The sequence below is a fragment of the Felis catus genome, chromosome F2 (genome assembly GCF_018350175.1).
Source record: "Felis catus isolate Fca126 chromosome F2, F.catus_Fca126_mat1.0, whole genome shotgun sequence".
NCBI classification, from domain to species: Eukaryota; Metazoa; Chordata; class Mammalia; order Carnivora; family Felidae; genus Felis; species Felis catus.
In genome coordinates this window covers 70,623,101-70,635,966 of record NC_058385.1, presented here as the reverse complement: position 1 = coordinate 70,635,966, position 12,866 = coordinate 70,623,101, and the positions used below count along the sequence as shown (strand labels likewise).

At 42.8% G+C, this 12,866-nt stretch overlaps 1 long non-coding RNA gene across 1 annotated transcript; it reads right to left on the bottom strand.

The window, feature by feature from the left end:
- Nucleotides 1-2,196: 2,196 nt before the first annotated feature.
- Nucleotides 2,197-11,084, bottom strand: LOC109495927. The gene is made up of 2 exons (XR_002151650.2): nucleotides 10,769-11,084; nucleotides 2,197-2,574 (listed from the first exon to the last, which is right to left on the bottom strand). It is a non-coding gene; the product is annotated as an uncharacterized LOC109495927 (long non-coding RNA).
- Between the last annotated feature and the right edge of the window lie 1,782 nt (nucleotides 11,085-12,866).

Sequence of the window (12,866 nt, the reverse complement as noted above, 5' to 3'; positions counted from 1 at the left end):
TAAAAAATAAAAGTTGTACGTGCAATATGCAAACAGGGCCCAAAGATGAGATAAGGAAATGGCTGAAATTTGGAAATCTGTGACTGAATGCAATGCATTTATTTCACACACCGTGAAAGTGAAGGAGGAAATGTGACTTCCGCAAGGTCACATCGCTAGTTAGTAGTAATGCCAAGTGTGGAACACAGAGCTCTTTTCTCTCAGTTCATTTCAGGACCTTCCAAAGCTGATCAGAAGAGCGGACAACAGACTAATCATGTGACGTGAGGATGTGGGCATATTTATGTTCATAGCTCCTTGTACCATCTCCAAAAATAAATGGTTGCACAGAGAGAAAACACAGAGCTGTGAACCAGAGCACTGGTGTACCCACTGGAGGGTGTTATGACGATAATTTATAATGCCATTGCAATTACAGTAGAATTATGGCACGCCCAGCACCTAATAGAGCTGTGTGCATACTCTCGAGAAAGACGAATGTGTAGGCATCTCTAGCTGCAGCAATGAGATTAAATGGCTCCCATCCCCGATCCCGCCATTGATTTTTGTAGCCCTCCCATTAACATGATACTTCACATACCATCTCTCTATCATTCCCTGGAGGTGAAGACATAGTTTTAGAGTATAAATAATTAGACCCTCAAAATCTGAGGTGACAAATCTTCTACGCCTCCAATTGCCATGAATCAGGACACATAAATCAGAACCCCTTTTGAGGATATGTTTGTGGGGAGAAAGCATGTTGACAGAATGAAACTGCTTTGTGTTTCTTTCTTCCTCTCTCCTCTTTTTGCCTCCTATGCGCTCTTGGCTTTGGACGTGAATCTGTTAGAATAGGGTGACTATATAAATCAGGACATTTTTTGTAAAAGGGGTGTAAGAAATTTTTGTAAAAGGGGTCTAGGACAATTAGACCAAACAGGGATGGTGGCTGGCAAAAAAAAAGAGCACGTGTTCATCCTAGTTGGAGATCATAATGCCTTATGAGTGTTGGTCTTTGCTTTGGTGTCTCATAAAGTGTTTTTCTGTGGGTTTCTCATTGCCAAAGCAATGATACCACAAAAGGTGATCAGCTTAATACATGCAGTGACCACCTTTTATTGAGTGCCTATTTTGTGGTCCTAAATGTTTACGATTGAGAGCATTGGGCTGCGCATAACAATCTAGTACAGCTTGATCAACCACTCTGTGCCTGAGTCTTTGCTGAATATAAAGCACTCGTACACAGTAGCACTCAAAGAGGTGAGCTATTCCTATGATATGCAGAAGTGTGTGTGTGTGTGTATGTGTGTGTGTGTGTACACATAATGCCATCTACTCTTTCAGGAGCCTGATGGGGCAGATATCACTAAGCAAAATTTTCAGTGAAAACACTGAGATCAGCAAAGATAGGCCATTTTCCCGAGGTCACAGAACTATTACAAGTTGGAAAGCTTGTATTCGAACTCAAGTCTGTCTGACAGACTCTCACTTGTAACTATCTTACTGCTTCCTGCTGGAAGTCCTACATTAGTGTCAGTTGAACAAGAGAGAAAATTCTTTGTCTAACGCAGGCTTACACACTTACTACTTTACTCATGAAACGCCTCTTAGGTATTTTATGTATACATTTATTTGTTTGTTTACTACTGACTTGCGCAAACTCATCTTGTTCCGGGAAGATTTACAGTGGTTTACTACTGTAAAATGCATACTTCTAAAAAATATAGGTTAAGAAATCAGGGAGCGAACAAATGAGAGTAGAGAGAATAAGAGTAGAGAAAGATACGATGAGCCAAGGATGAAGTTAGCATTCAAACGGGAACAAGCTTTCGTTGAGCACATCCACTGTAGCTAATACTCTGTAGGAATTGGGGATTTAGATGTAAAATTACAAGGTCTCATCTCTTCATAGACGCAGAGTCTAATGAAGGAGATACATACGCAGACAAACAATTACAGGGCACTAAGAAAAACTGGAAAAAAGATATACAAATCCCCGTGGGAGCCTGTAAGGAAGACATACTCCATTACATTTGCATCTTGCTCATGGCAATCTGATATTTTCCCGATTTACTTATTTATTGTCTATCTTCCCCCATTGAAGAATGTAACCTTCAAGAGATTTGCTGTCTGGTTGACAACTGTGTCTCCTCTACCTAAATACTGCCTGCCACATCAGAGGTGCTCAGTGAAGAAGTGAATGAACGAGGCTCATTGAGGTTAAAAAAGCATTTTATTTTGTACAGCAGGTAAATTGCAAAACAATTCCAGTTCTATCTGTCTTCCCTAGACCTTGGAGGTGACCTGCTGAGGTAGTCACATCCTACAAACTGAAACTGGCAAAGATTCGAAAACAGTGGACGGAGAATGGGTCAGGGAGTATATATCAACCCACCACCAAAAATGGGGATGGCCATTACTAAGAGTAGTACTTCTGGAAAAACCAGCGTGTCAAAGACGACTGATCCGTCCAACTTGCCACACCCAGTAGGAATCCAGTGAGGTGTGTAAATCCAACTCCCTCTGGGTCTGTATACTTTTTACCACACCTCACTCGGGAGAGGAAATTGGGCAGGAGATCTGAGAAAATACCTGAATAAAGAGAAAGAAGGAGGTTTAGGGCACAAAGGAAGGACATAAGAAGGTGGAAAGTCAGAATACACAAATGTTTATTGATTCATTTTTTTAAAAAAATCATATTTCAGTAACAGAAAAATTGCTGTGCATTAATCAATGCAACATTGACATACGTTGAGACAGAATGATGGCCTTAGCCTTTTGAACACTTAATACTTTTAGCTGCTTTTATTCTCTTATATTTTCTCTACTAAAGTGTTTTAAAATTTATTTTTAAGAGAGAGAGAGAGCACACATGAGCAAGTTGGGGAGGGACAGAGAGAGGGTGACAGACGATCTGAAGGGGGCTCTACGCTGATAGCAGTGAGCCTGATCTAGGGCTCAGAATCACAAAATGTGAGATCATGACCAGAACTGAATTCAGACACTTAACCAACCGAGCCACCCAGGCGCCCACTCTTATATTTTTTTACGGAGAAATCTCACCATGATTTTTTAGAAATCGGTTTGAGAATCAAGAAAGTGCTCTTGGCGAAGTTCTAGAAATCCCATGTGATAAGCCTATTTTTTTCCAACTGTGACAAAAAGCTGAGGCAGTAACTTTCCCTCTTCAGGGCTTTAGTTTCTGCCTGTGTCAAACGAAGAATTTGGAATCAGCCTCCCAAGGCTCTTTCTGGCTCTGTCTGTATTTCCGGGGCTCTAGACCAAAACAGGAGACCGGTCGGGTCCCAGCTCGGGCCTTAAATTTGGCTCATCTCTTTTGTTCTCCTCCCTAAACTTCTACTCTTATAAATTGGGCTAAAATGTAGAATACTGACATGAAGCTTGAGAATTTGAGGACCCTCTTTAGTGCTGTTATCTGTTCTCCTGATCTTACAGGGCCTTTGCAGAACAAATGAGTCCATGAGTAAATGAGTGAGCTGATAATTACCAATTTCAGCAATATAAAAGAATCAACTGTCCTGTTCCTAAGACTAATACTATTTTTACACAGAACTGGTGGTAGCCTGTTTTCAAGACAGATTGAAAGCATTTTTCTGGAAGACAGGTTAAGACAAATGTAAAGGTAGAAAGTCTTGTCAGTATATTTTTTTCCGGGCCATTCTATAATCAACTCTGCAGCTGATTAAAACAAAATAAGTTACAATTAATTGAAGTAAAATAACCTACACTAACCTAAAATAGAAGCCATGGTCTTTCTTATGTGGTTGAGAAGAAGGATTTGGGCTCAGAAAGCTAGTAAGAAGCAATGTCATAAATAAAAAGCAAAAGGAAGGGCAGACTGGGGGCCTCCGTTTCCTCATCTATGTAAGAAAGGTCAAACTTGGCGGGAGGAAACGAGGCAGAAGCCAGGCTGAGCTCAAGTGCGTATAATGCACTTGTCCCGAAAAGCCGCCTGGTGTCAGGAAACGGGGCGGCCAGGAGGTAGGGTGCTGCAACACCTGTATACCTCACAAAAAAATGCAGCCCCTTGTCAGCTCCCGCTGACATTTGCCCTACACAATTTATTTGAAACATAGGTCATTTTTTGTAAAAGATGCCAAAAATCTGTATTCTGATGTAAAAACAAAAATCTTGAGTTTTAAATGCTGATAAAGGAATGTTAATAAATACAAACATCTCTGGGTAGTTAAAAAAAATACCAGGCTTAGTCTAAATATGTGACAGTTCTCCGTCTTTGGGCTAGATGATCTCTAATTTGTTCTACGGCTCTGGTATTCTAAGCAGTACGAGATGCACATTGGCGTAGAAGCACTACCTGAAAACAAATCTGTAGGTCATGGGTGATGCTGAGTAGTGATAATTACAATGACAACGTTAATATCTTGTATGCACACGACAAGTAGCCACTTGCAAACCACTCTAATACTGGTTTTGTTTTATAACTTTCAAAGCAACCCTATGAGCTAAGCCAGATACTGGAGAAAGTGAAATCCAAGGGATGTGACAGGACCGGTATAAGATTCTATGACAGGTTAATAGCAAAACCAAGACTGAGGGATGGGGTGCACTTTCCTACCAGAGTAACAAGGATAGAGCAGGGATAGTTTTCTCTGCTGATATCTGGGCATCCTTTGGACAAGGAGCACACTGCGTGAAGGATGGTGCGTGAGAGCCCCTGCCCGCTGCTTGCCAGGTTGGAGGGAAATGGGCAACAGGATTTCCCTCCTGGTGTTGCCCGTATGGGGCTCCTAGGCCTATAGAGAAACTCTGGGGTAAGACTGATTCTCCCAAGAACACAGGAAAGCCCATGGCAATGCTTGTGAAACCAGGTTTTGAGGGGCTCCCTAGCATGCGTATCAACCAGTTATGATGGATCCTGGTCACTGTGTTGGGCTAGATATCAATTCTTCAGCTGCTGGATAGTGAGAGATCCAAAAGCAGTCAGGGTGCCGGTGGTGGGCAGGTGGGATGCTCAAACCAGCAGCCAGTGACCAAACAGCATAAACATATTGCAACGTGTGAGTGACCGGTAAGGCTATAGCACTGCCTCCCACCCTGGATATAAAAGACAACAAACTTTGAGTAAAAAGGCTCAAAGGAGTTAGTGACATAAGATTTCCCAGAGGAAATAGCTAGGAATTCTGTTTTGTGCATTGTATCTTGTTTTGTTTATATATTTTATTTTTTTATTGATTTTGTAGTGTTTTTTTTTTCCTGAAAGGCATCCTTCAGGTTGACAGGCAGTGTGTTTCCCACAAGGAATCAGTATGGAAATATAAAGGAGCAAATGTATGAGTTCCAAGTCCTGCAAAGGATTGTGGGTAGGTTGATCACATGAGCTGGTTTGCCCCGGGTGGCCCTAACATCCGGAATCTCCAGAGTGACTTGACAAAATGTGTGGTTGAACCAACCCTTGATATTGTCTGGCCAGCCCAAAAATGTGAGGGTAACCCGGGATGAGAGGTGGGGAAAGATGGTGAAAACATGGCTGACAGGATCATGAATAAGTGGACCGATGAACAAGACAGATGAAAGATGGAGTCCAAGACGGAAGCCGTAAGACATTATTTTGCGAAATTCCCAAGCGAGATGGCTTCTGAGGAAGTTGAAAGCAAGGGGCAAACAATGCCAATGATAATAAGAGTACCTACCATGTAGCTGGTACCCACTAAATTCTGGGAACTTTACTAAGGGGCTAGATTATAACTGGATTCCAAGCTTCCAACAGCTCTCTGAGGTAAGCAAAGTACCCCCAAGTGAAAGATGACAAATCCTGGGGGCTCAGAGAGGTTTCATCACTGAACAAGGGCACAGAGCATGAACGGCGTGGTGAGAGCATGGGCTTTGTGCCCAGCCCGCCTGTGCCACGTCAGCTGCAAACACATCTTTTTGTTAAGAAGAAACTTTCTAAAATTAAGATGTGTGTAACAAAAACTGGGGGGCTAGGCGTAGGAAAGCAAAGGCGACACAACTTTCCATTAATCAACACATACTGAGTTCCATCCGTGGGCTCATAAGGTAAAGATTCTTTAGAGAATACCAATGAAAGTATAAAACATATTTTTTCTGCCAAGGATCATCTGATCTACGGTTGGAGGGGAGGAATTGATGTCGGAGACACTTTGGCACAGTAAGAAGCATACCAAGTCCCGAGCTGGCTACCCTGAAAGCAGTTCCTAGCTTGGTCCGTGACCAGTCCCCGAGCAGAGGCAAGTTGCTCACCTATTCGGTATCCCCAGGTGCAAGCTGGAGCTGGAAATAAGTAAAACTCCCAAGACTGTGGAAATCCAATCAAATAATATAAAAGTGTTATGTATGGTATAAAAGGATGTTCTAAAAGAAGCTATCATTCGCACAGGAAGCAGGTAGAGGAAATTAGGCAAGAGACACAAATGCAACAGGGATCCACTGGAAGCTGAATTCCAAGAGTGCTATAGTTTCTTGATGGACTTCCAGTCTCCCGGTGCCTAGGTCTGCCACCTACCTCTCTTTGTGTGCTCTCTTTCTCCTTCTTTTCTTTTAATTGAGAAAATTCATTTCCTTATTCCCTTTAGCTGTTTCATAGGTCATTGCTCTTTAGGGATGGAGGCTCTTTCTGCAATTCAGTTTCCTTTTCATTCAACCATGTAATAATATTTCCATATCTGGCAAGCTCCCTCCAGAAGGGGAGCCGGCAAATTGTGGCTCTCTCGGCGCTGGAGGGAAGTCACTTGCCTGGATTTAAATCCCCAATAACGTTTTTAATACTCGGCATTAACCAGGTCCGTAAATATGTCTGAGATAATGACCATCCTTTCTGAATGAACAGTGACATTCAATAAATTATGGAATTTGTGAGTTGCCTGCAATTCTATGCAAAGTGTCAAAGACAGAAACAATTGGTTGTTTGGATGTGTGAGTGTGAGAGCCTGCCCTCATATGTATATGTGTGCTTTAATGGAACCTTCTAGAAAGGAAATATTTCATTGTCTATCTCCTTAGAAACGGTCACACCGGATGACACCAAGCACCACTTCTCATCGGTTTTATCTTCATAATGGAATAAAAGAGATTTGTTGGTTATTGTTATTAAAATTCACCTGCAACTTCACTAAGATAATAAACCCTGAAGGTCTCCTTGTCAAGATCTGCAGATTCCTTTCCTTCTTAGCCTGAAGGATCTATGTGGGGCCACACCCAAGCAGGTTGGAGGAAAGGGAAGGAAAAGTTTTGATAAAAGGGTGAATAGGGTCTTTACCAATGGAAATAAGGGAAGAAAAACCAGACATCCTCTGTGAACTTTATGCAAATCAGTCACCCAGAGCTACTTGCCCTTATTAATAACAATTGCAAACTTCAGGGAGCACTCATTTCCTGCCATGGGCTAAACACTTGGCAAACATTGTTTCATTTTATTCTCAGTAAATCAAGGAAGTTCAGTTATAATGCTCAAGACCATGCATCTAATAACTGAAGAGCTTGGTCAATGACTGGGTGGGTAATTCTTCTTGCTTCTTTGGTTCTCCATTGAATACTCCACCTGTCCCCAAATATAAACTGCATCCTAAAAGATAAAAGAACAGCTTGATGTCCGTGCATCTTAAACCTTCTTTTTGTTTCTGTATTGGTTCAGATCTTGATCAAAGATGACACTGGATACTGGTTATTGGACACTCAGATCTCAACCTCCAAACACCTTAATGTGGCCCACCATGCCAGGCTTAGTCTGACTACTGGTGCGTCTCAAATCATAGCCTTTTCCTTTGGTAGATTAGAACATGGCCACCAATGCATTGCAGTGCCTCCTATCGAGAGATGAAGTCATTTTCCCGATCCCTTGAATCTGCCTTGTAACTCGCTTTTTGCGCAGTAGAATTTGGTGGAAGTGATATTGTGTGCCTCCTGAAACACAGCCTCAAGGGGCTTGCAGCTCCCTGCCTTCACTCCCTCAAATACCGTCTCCCATTGGAGAAGCACAGATGAGCCTATAAGAAACATGATCAAGCCAAGACCCAGTAGCAACTGCTAGAACGAGGTCATCCCTGACCATCCATCCCCACTCCAGCCGCCAGTATGAGCAAAGCTGCAAGGCTTGTCTTGTAAGAGCTGAATTTGGGGGTGATTTTTGAGGCAGCAACAGATAACGAAGACACCTCTTCACCATCCAGGCTTGGGCTCCAGCCCCCCTGGTGTTCGCTCAGTTCATGGAACATGCCACTCTCTCTTCCATCTAAAGGACTTTGACTATGTGTACCCTACGCTGGGAAAGCTCCCTGCTCCTGACTTGGCAAATAATTCACTCCTTTGCATCATTCAGGCCTCGGCTCCAAAGTCATTTCCAGAGAGAACTCTTTACTACCTATCTAAATACAGATTTCTAATTTTCTGTATCAGCCTCCTGCCTATTTTTTTTTCATTGCATGTATATGAATCTGCAACTAGTTTGTTAATGCCTAGTTCCCTGACACCCAAATGGAAGCTCCATGAGAGTGGGTGGGGACAATATTCGTCCTCTTCTCCATTGCATCCTAGGAGGGTGGCCGGCAGAGTCTTACTCACATTCCTGTGGATTCCATCGCATTTTTGTCCACACTTCTGCCCAAAGTGCTCATACTCAAAGCAGCCAGTACGTGCTGCTCTTTGGGGAGAGCTGCCCCCCCAGGCTGCTGAAGTCCAGCTGGAGTTGTCTGCACCAAAACACAGAGAACTGAAGACTGGGAATTTGTATAGCCTTGGCCAATGACCAAGGAGTGGGATGGTAGGTATGAATACTCCAGCTCCCTTTCCTCTGATCAGGACAACTCTGAGGTATGATTTACACTGTCTACGGTGCTGACCTGCGGAAGTGAGCAAAATTTTCCTCTGTGGGACCTTTCTTGCTTATTTTCTTCATTGGGCCCATGGTCGATGCATTGTATTGATGATTGGCTGACTTCCTTTCATTTCCTGTCTCACCTCCTCAATCCCCTGAAAGTTTTCCCAGTCATTTTCTTACAAACCCTTGTGTTAGAATCTTCCTGTAGATAAGCTTCCCAAAGATAGCGCATTTGTTGAATAAATTCATCAAAGCAAGTCTCGATCTCCACATATTTGCTTTTCACATGGACACCCTTACACCAAGCTCATCATCAGAATTCAGATTAAACAGCATCAGCAGCTTTTGCAACCATGTTTGTGCAATCGTTTCATGTTTTACCGAAATGTTCTCTAATGTTTTATAAAGAGGAGTGAGAAATGGAAAAATGAAAGCCACTGACACTAGCAGTTAAACCGCTGGAACCCAGATAAAAACCACTTGCAGTGCTAAATGCAGGGAAATCCCTGGTTGTGTCGGAATGCCTGATGGATTCAAGCTGTTCAGTCGTGAGGAACAGGTACCGAATTAAATAACATACAGGGAACTCTGGAAATAGATCATAAGACTGCATTGCAAGATGAGCCTTACTGAAGGATGTGGAGAGAGTCTTAAAAAGCATGGAAATGATAAAAATTGGCACCAAAAACCATTCCAGAATTCCAAAGGCAGGGAAGTTCATGGAACTGGAGAGAACTTCTCAGGGATGGGTATGCTTTGTGCTCCCTTGTCAAGAGGAGAAATAGTTCTATAGTCAAGTCTCATATCACAAATATTTAAGGAAATCTTGTAAAATCCTATGAAAGCCATCCTCAAAGCCTCACACTGAGTTCCCTACCCAGTCTCTTGCAAAATTACCACTAAGCCAGTCATTTCCCTACATTTTAAAGCGAATTTTTTTCTCCTTACTGAATGTCACTTAAAATAATCCGAAAAAAAAATCAGGGTTTTGAGGCAGGAAATTACGTAAGAGTAGAACTATTTGCATTTAATGTTGAAGCCAATTTTAATGTTTTAAATAATCATTGCATCATCAAGAATTTTCGTCATGTTTTTTTTTTGGGGGGGATTCCATGGAATATGACTCCTCCGTATCACATGCAAAGTTTTGGGTTTCTTCAGTTCTAGGCATTCAGCTTTCATATGGGGTTTTTTTTTTTGGGAGGGGGGAATTAATGTATTATGCATGACAGAAGAAAGTTTCACAGTCTGACGGAATAATACAAATCACAGCTCTGCCACCAATTATGTAACCTCCCGGAAGTTGATCTTTCTGAGCCTCAGTGTATAATGCTTCCTATGTGGGGCTGTCATGAGGATTAAGTCAGAGAATTGAGATAAAGCACTTAGGGCATAGCCAGCATTCACTGACTATTGAGTCTCTTTCCCATGCTCCCATCACAGAACAGTTGTTTTGAGTGATTTGGCAAACAATTTGACTTGGCTTGAGAGACAAGTCTGAACTCCTTAGCATGACGCACGGGCCCCATGTGATCTGACCTCCATGTGTTTCTCCTGGCTCATCCAACTCCTGCCCCCCTCCCCACCCCGCACTCTGCTTCTAAAGGAGCAGCCCACCTCAAATAAGGATAACTCTCTTTCCATACAGAACTCAACGATTGCAACAACCCCGTGAAATAAGTCATCTCAGACCCATTTTAAAGGCAGGAGAAACAAAAGGCGGGGGGTGGGGGGGAAGCCACACGAAATGATTCTCCCATAACCAGATATCTAGCAAGCAACAGAGTCAGCTCTGGTACCTGCATGCTAGAGATCCATCGCTTGCCCCAGGCTCAGGGTACAAGGCCCACAGGTGTTCAGTGAAACCTGAATGAACAAATGGCTCTACCCCAGGGAGTAAGCCAAGAACTGAGTAGGGATAAAAAATAGTTTGAGACCAAATAAAACCTAGAACACGGAAGAGCTTCTTACCTCCGACGGCTTTGGTTGATTCTGGAATAATAGAGGAAGTGCGCGCTGCCTTGGGGGCCGGGAGACCAGAATTCTAGTGTCCATCTGGATGACCTGCCCCTTGACACCCCTCACTCACCCAGCCTAGTAACTAAGCGCAGGGGATACGGTAGATCCAGACGCCCTCCTAGCATTAGGTGTTTGTGCTCCGTGATTCGAACAGAACAGCACCACCTCAGGAACTCGCACTCACTGTCCCTCTGCCTGTCAATGGTATGCGCCTCGTTATCATTTCTATTTCAACACCAATGTCAATGTAGAGTAGTCATTAGTCACTCAGACTCTGACATCCCGGCTTTGTGACTTCTGGTAACGCGATCTGGGATGTTACTGAACTTCTTGGTACATCTGTTTTGCCTCTCTGGCTCCCCTACAGAAAGGTGGAGGGGTTGCTGTTTAGTTGCCTAGTGCCTACAGCAGACTTGTGCATAGGAGGCATGGCCGTGAAAGGAAGAGGAAATTCGTTTTGTAGATTTTTTGCTAGCTCATGGCGCATTGTTTTATTATATATTGTTTAAAGCAATCCTAGCCAAATGTGGAGAGAGACAGAGAGAGAGAGAGAGAGATAAGCAGAGATAGATAAAGGCAGAGATAGGGATTGAGATCTAGGGACCCAGAGGCAGTATTTTCAGCTCTGTCTCCAACCTTTGGGTCAATAATTGAGGGAACTGGTTGAGAGAAAATGACCACTCACCATCACAATTCTGTGTTCAAGTTTGATTTGGACTGACACACGGGACAATGCAATGTTTATACAAACTGTGGTTGAAAATACTGGCAGGATACAGAGGTCAAGTCCACAGAGCACAGAAAACACCAGTAAAAACAAAAATGTGCAGTTCCAGTGCACAAAAGGACAAATATAAGGAAATGTTGGGAGTAAGATTTTGAAAGTAGTGTCTAATTTCCCTTTAATTTCCTTGATAGATAGTTGAGTTATAGGAAGCCCAGTCCGATTTGCATACACAAAGACCCACGCTTGAAATTCACATTTCCTGATGTACGTTGTGTGAACTGATCTTCACCAGGTCAGCTGATTTATGTATCTCTTCAGCTACTGAAGAGAACGAAAAAGGAGAAGAAGAGGAGAGAAAGGGAAGGGGAAAAAGAGAGAGAAAGATTAACCCCAGAATTAAAGCTTACAGTTTTAATGATAGCCAACACATCTGAATCTTTTGTCCTTCCCTCAAGATCAAGAAGGCCAAAATCTCCTTAGGTACAACAAACCACACATCCTCCGACAGAAGCAAATATATGTAAACATAAAATATGCTTCTTTCAAGGTTGGGTGTGTGTAATATTGAACTGGGTATATAGACATGTTCTAGATAAAGACTACAAAGAAAAACCAAAGTAATAGAATATGATATGATGACTCAATACTCTCCCTGATTTCAACGCTGTGTGTGTGTGTGTGTGTGTGTGTGTGTGTCTAAGCTGATGGATAAATGGAACCTTCTACTTGGCGAGTTGAATAAAAATCTCATACCTCTCCATTTTCAGAGACTATAGAACCATAGAACAAACAAAGCCATCCTTTTAATAATAGAGAACTGAGGTCCAAAGAGCTCTGTCTTCAGAGTGGAAGACACTGGACTTCAGCAGTGGTTTCTGCTCCTCTTTGTACTACAGAGCCATTGCTGCAAGGGGCTGCACATTCTGGTGCATCCAGGTGAGGCGATGTGATCACATCGATCAACAGAGAGGACAAGCCCTGAGCGTCGCCTCCACCATCTTGGATTAAGAGGCAGCTGTGCCTTCTCCAGTCTCCCTTCCCCCATTTTGTGACTGGAGACAGAGGATTCTGAGGCCCTTGAGGATGGTGATTACACAAGACACAAAAAGCCTGTGTCACTGAATCATCAAGTGGAAAACACCCACCCCTAACTAGGAATACCCATACTGATACCCTGGTTGTATCTTCCTCCTCTATATCCCAAGATTCAGCATCTTGCCATACTCCCCAGTAAGCATGGAATATATATTTGTTGACTGAAAAATCAGCACTTACCTCAACTGTAAATGGGAATAAGAATCTTTTAAAGACTTGAAATCAAGA